This window comes from Saccostrea echinata, unplaced genomic scaffold (assembly GCF_033153115.1).
Source record: "Saccostrea echinata isolate AGI-Se365-2 ecotype Australia unplaced genomic scaffold, CSIRO_AGI_Sech_v1 ptg000022l, whole genome shotgun sequence".
Lineage (NCBI taxonomy): Eukaryota > Metazoa > Mollusca > Bivalvia > Ostreida > Ostreidae > Saccostrea > Saccostrea echinata.
In genome coordinates, this window is record NW_026889771.1 from 11,162,683 (window position 1) to 11,169,577 (window position 6,895).

Genomic DNA, 6,895 nt, shown 5'->3' on the forward strand with positions numbered 1-6,895 from the left:
CAAAGCATGTCATAACGTAAAATATGAAGGTTTATATAAGGCAGCAATTGTGATTGAGATTTCTTGTCATTTCATTTGACGTCTGCGCAATATTAAGCACATGAGAGACATTGAAGAAACGCCAAATCCAAGTGTTTCAAAATAAACATGAATATCGGTCCAGAAAAAAAATATATGCATAAACTTTGATTTAATGAAAGATTAAGGAAATTAAGAGCCGTTGGCATAGAAGTGTATGGAGCATCCAAGCAAATACAATCTTTTTTGAAGATGTTCACACTTATTGAAATTTTGATCAAGCTTTTATCTGATGAGTGTGGTAACGTTAACCAAATATTGGGGGAAATGTACGATTAGAAAATAACTGTGAAACAAAAAATCGTCTGAATAGGACTGCCAGAATATCACTTTCAATGTTTAACATTTTGCAATTCTACTAAGGATTTATTGGACATTTTTAACACTTAATAGATTAACAATAGTAGGAAAACCTGCAAAGAGTAGCGCCTGGGGTGCGTTCTATAGGACCATCAAAAATGTCTTATCACCTACCACATCGAACGCACCCTTTTGATCTAGTGGTAGTATATTTATCTTTTAAATATCGGAAATCTTGGGCACATTTTAAGGTGGTAGGAGATTAACCCGATATTTGCTAAATTTGTCTTCCTTTTTACATGAAAAGCCCTCAAAAGCGCAGTTTAAATACACTCTTAGTCCATAAAACACGTAACAATGTGTGATAGGTCATCAAGGCTTAAGACTATGTGTTTTTGTGCAATTCATACTCAAAACTCCTTGAATGATAATCTATATTACCTGTTGAACAAGCATTATAAGTTCTTATATGAAAATGACACTTAATATATTCCAGCCGATTGATTTCGTGGAGACAAAAAATATTAGATATCACTATGGCTGAAAGTTCTCGCATTCAACTTTCTTCTTGACTTTTATAATTTATGTCATCCTGTAATCAGATATTCATATTTCCCCAGATAATAAAACATAAACACGATGAATGGTCAGTCATCCAGATACTTTAATATACTGATAAGTATCAAAATATACAACAAATTGTATTTAATAATTTGACGTATGAGGTTTTATTCAACAACGTCTTTGTAAATTGAAACTTTTCAACCCAATGAACACTTATAAAATATTTCATGCCGATTAGAATCGCTTATTGGAATTTCAAATCCATTAAAATTTACTTCATATTAGGTGCTGGTGGATGTCGGTGTTATACACGAACTAATGGTCGTGTACAATACATATCATTTGAACCAGTGTCTTAAAAAACCTGACATTTCATAAGATGAAGGCTTGCGAACATAATTCATAACCACTACCCCCTTTAAAAACGCTAACACATATAAAAAAGGAATAAATTCCAAATATTATACATGTAAACCCCCCCCCCCCCGCCCGCTTGAACAGTGAGGGTATAGAGTGATGGGAATGTAGGTCCGTACGTAGCTAACCCTTCGGGTGGGGGGTACCCGTCTCTTATCTGCAATTCCTCTACTAATGAATAAAATTTAATTAAACTTTCACAGAATCTTTATTACACAGTGCCATAGTGCACCTCTTCTTTTATGTTCCGGAAGGATATTTGGGGGGTTTAATAGCAAAATATGGACATTGCCATTTTTTCTACAATATTGGAGTATCCATTTATCCTGAACTCCTCCTAAACCACTGATTAAAAGTAAATGAGACTTTCACAGAGTCTTTATTACATACCTTGTGCACCTCCTATTTTACCTTTCGATCGAAGAGATATTTGGGGTTTCCAATTGCAAAACATGGACACTGCTATTCTTTGTATAATATTGGAGTACCCATCTCTTATCTACAACTCCTCCTGTATATTACTGAATAAAATTAAATGAGACTTGCACGGAATCTTTATTACATTATTATTTTAGTGCCATTGTGACCTTCTATATTATGTTCTTATCGGACAGATATTTGAAGTTTTCCATAGCAAAAATTAGAGTTTGCAGTTATACTCATATGGGAGCGGGGGGGGGGGATCATTTTGTGAGCTCAGTGCTCACAGTGTCTCTCGTTTTAAACTTCTTTGACCAACTGAATCCAGTGTATTATTACTTTGGTGTACAAATGTAAGTGTACGATATATGCGGAAAAGTTTACAAGCATAAATGAGTTGCTTTTTCTCATCTTGGACACTGCGAAGGGGATAAGTCTTCAAAAATTGCAAACTTTCACTCTTCTGAAATTTAGATATTTATAAAGGAAGGTATCAATCTGAAATCCCATTGTTAAACTACACTAATACTATGATACAATAAGATACCTGAACCCTTTGATAATTGTAATCTTCAAAATATGAACATCCTAAGTAACTTTTCTTACCATAGGAAAGAGAACATTCCAGCACTTTAAAAAAAAGCTCATTTCAATTCAGTTTAAAGAGAGACCAGAAGTAATATTGGCATGCACTTTTTTGTACAAAAATAGATTGAAATACGATATAATTTTCCCCAGATCTTTCATTAAAATATTAAAATAGATATACAAATATGTAGTACATATAAATGTTTTTATGCCCTTTTCCATTTTACCAATATCATGGAAACAGTTGGGAAAAATTAACATGTTGAATTATTTTTACAAATAAATTTAACTTATTTTTGATGCAGTAAATAAGAAAACGAGTGGGAGTGCATGGCTTTTAGAGATTCTTGTACAGTTTTTTTCTTTATTCTTTGATTATGAAAAACTGTTTACAGATAACAGAAAGAGGCCCTCTAGATGTATGCACTCTCCATCTCTGATTTAAACATGACCAATTTGTCACCATGCAGTCATTTTAAATGTATAAAATTCTTGTATTAAAAATGTGGTTTGCTCTGTTCCTAGAAATTGGTAACTTTTAGTGCTATATGACTTATTTCCATTTGCAAAGTGTTAAAGTCTAGTATAAACTAGAAATAATTATTTGTTTGCTATAGATATTTCCCTCAGTTGATAGTAATCATGGTTAACATGATATTTGTTTTTGTTTTTTTTTTAATTTTTATTACAGTTAGGTACTTTCTGAAGGTGTACTAAAATCCATTAAACTGATAGACATTACTGATTATTTCGTTTTTAGATTTTTAGTTGTAATGTATTGTCTCAGGGTTGGTAATGCAATTGCAATTCCAAAAGTTTATCCCGTTATCTGGAAAAAAATATATCATTGAAAGCTTTTAGATTATCTCTTGTTAACGAGCAAAAAGACACAAACTGACAGACTTTCAGACAACTGTCTGCAATAGAAATGTCATTCTCCGTCCTAAAACAGGTTGGCTACGTATCATTGCAAAGAAAGTCCAGACACAGCTATCCCAATTAATGTTTTTCGTATTTATTGTTCAAGATGATTGAAAACAAACTCCTGAATTACTTATAATGGCGGAACACCTAAGACATATATCATCTGTATAAAAAGGTAACACTGATAAGAAAGATCCAAATACATTCGTTAACAATTTTGTCGAGTTGGTTCTTCACAAAGTTTATTTGTTTAACAACGTCACTAATGATTGTCTGAAGTATTGGTTCATAACTTTCCTGCAATTAGCCTCTCCGCCGGCACACAGAATTCAATTACGCAAGTGATGACAATCGAACGCTCTTATAGCTTTGCGCGTTAAACGGATATCTGTTCAACATCTCTTAGCAATTTATTCCTCCAAAAAGCAGTTGAAAAAAGATTGACTTTTCTCTTTTGGAATTCTTTTCTTTTCAATTACAAGCTATTTGATACATATTAGAATATCACATGATCGGCCAAATCAAATGAATTACAATGTAAGCTTTACTCATTTCTAAAGTAAACAATGGTAAAACACATAGTACATTGTATGTCCGTCCTAAGTAAATCCTAAAAAAGAGAGAAGTTGTTCATTTTTCGAAAACCTTTATTGAATAGTTAGGAGTCTCAATCAGTGTGTACCAATAAAGTTAATAAATCTGTATGGATTATCTGTTTACTATCGTTGAAACTTTTGGTATTTAGCTCATCCGAGCCGAATGCTTAAGTATTTACATCGCTCAAAACAAGGCCCGAGGTTTAGGATGGACCAGAACTTTTACATAAAAATATTGAAGAATATAATAATCATTTTTCTTGTTAGATATTTTCAATCAACAAGTTCTATGTTTTATATTCATATGTAAAAAGGTTTTTTTTTTCATAGTGTAGATTATTTCTTCTTCAAATCATGGTTTCCAAAGCAAGGGACTGGTTCGAAGTAGTCTTAAGGACATACGCAACGTACCTTACCCACTGATAATTTTTCAAAATATTCTTAATATAAGATTATAATGCCATCAAATGTTCATAGACAAAAAATCAGCATGCATTACCAGGGGTTTTAAAAAGATATCAATTAATGAATCGAAATTTCTTGTATAATTTAAAGAAAAATATACAAAAATTGCTAAACATATATTTTAGATGTTTTGTTTGTCAAAACTTGTTTTAGAAGAAGAGTACAACAGGATATTTAGACAATAAAATGTAGCACACAGTTCCTTTAAGTATTGGAACTCTTCAACACCAGGGAAAAAGACAATAAAGTTCAAACTACGTTGCGTATGTCCTTAAGCTTAACATAAAACTACTATGCATTTGTACATTCTGTAGAGAGAAAAATAACTCTTTATAGATATTTTTCTCTCGAAAAAGTTTTTTTTTTCATTTCAATAAAGTAAGCATTACCAATTCGAGGTTGTGGAAACTTACAGCCAGGCAGCCCTACCTTTCGGTGTAAGACGAAGTCAGCATGAGGTTACAACTTACAAACTCAAGCTCGTGGGAATCATACAATAGAATATGATGTTTTAGAAAACGTTTATTCTACCTATTGAACACATTGTAGGAGAATAAGTAATTTTGAAACAAAAGAAATGAAAAATCCTGGGGAATTCGTTGATATATATACTGGGAGGGGGGGGGGGTTCCTTTGCACAAACACCTGTGATTTCAGGACCGTATGAAGCAATTTCAGTCTAGGAAGCACAACCAAGTATTTTCAGTTTTGGATGGGGGCACGACGATTAATCAAAATTTCCTTGACAAGCAAGCCAAAAAAAAAAGAAAAAGAAAGAAAGAAAGAAAAACAAAAAGGAAAAAAGAAAAGAAGGTCATCAGACGTGATTATTGGGGGGGGGGCACAAGGATAAAGTATATAGTATACTACAAATCGGCAAAATTATTAGGAGGAGCACGCCCCCGGTCCCCTCCCCCCTTTCCTTCGGCCATGGATTTAAAAACCAACACAATACAATTTGTAGAATTGATAAAAGCAAGCATCAATATACGTACGGTGCCGAAAATTGATGAAAAGTAAAGCTTTAGTTTCGTCCGGGATCATTAGAAACAGTTCATTATCTTGAAATAAACACTATTTGAAACGAACTTGAAAAACGTAACTTTGCATACTCATTCGGAGAGAAACATAAATAATTTTTCATTTCAATTTACGTGTGTACAAGACGGTTTCAAATTGATTAGAGAATTTTTCAAAAATTTGTTAATGAATTAAACATTATTATGAGTAACATTTTGTCAAAGGGGGGTAGTGAGATTAGGCCGACGTGTAATTCATTTTTAAAATCAGATGACAGTTGGAGATTTCATGGTTTTATTATTAAAGAATGGCGTTCATCTGATTTCAGAGGAGGGGAAGGATAGAAGATGGAAAATCACTTTCGCATACCTTTCCCTAATTGCTATTTAAGGGTCCAGATATCTAATAATGATTTCTTCTGAAGTTGCTGGCTTATTCAAGGTCATTTGATACACAATATATGTGCCTGCGAAGCGCAGATTGTCTATAGTGTATCTATTTGCACATTCAAGGGTATTTTTTCGTACTTTGTACTTATTACTTTCAAGGATATAATGCTCCAAGGTTACATATATCCCATCCGTACGTCACATTTTTTTTTACATTACATGAGGTTTATGCATGTACCTCTTATTAACTTGAAAGTCAATTTCTAACGTTTTAATCTGGAACATTTCTCTACATCATAAACTGGAGGATATATTGTTTCACTTTGCAGGAAGCGGAAATCCAGACATATTCAAATAAACTTTTGTGGACAGATTATCGATATCCCTATTAGAAACTGCTTTCGATCTTTCCTGTCATTACAAACATGTATATTGCTAATGTCATTTTATGTAACTACTCTTCGTTAAGCCACTTCCTTATGTAATATACACATATTTTCTTGCTCGAGACAAAAGTACAGCAGAAATATTTTCGCAATTTATGGAAAATTAATCATTATGCTTGAATCATAGCCCATTTTATGTTAGTGTAGGCTGAAGGTCCTTTCGATATAATCCTCTCCTGAATGATAATGGGGAAAAAAGTCATAAATATTGTCATATTTATAAAGGGAAGTTATGCAACTTAACGTTGCTTTGATTAGATACAATGAATAGAATGAATGACTCGTGGGTGGAGGCCAAAGTTTTAAATCTTTTACAAGTAACAAAACCTGAAATTTTCATGAGCGAATTGAGAGACCTTTCGTCCAAGAAGGTGCATCAGATCAGTCGTGATGTGACCATTTCCCTTAAGATATTACAATGTATACAACGCACTTAATATTTGTAAAATTGCTAGTTTTCTGGAGAACAAGTTACGTGTACACAATGGGTGCAAAATTATGTTTTGACATAACACTTATATATTAACAAAACTTATATTGCACATTAGAGGGGAATGGGTGCCTCTGTGGCATTCAATTACTACCAATTCAGTGAAAAAGTCTATAAAAACAAATATTTCTAGGTTTAGTTGATAAAAAATAAATTTTATAATCTGCCTTTAATTAATTAAATTCATTTTTCTTTTCT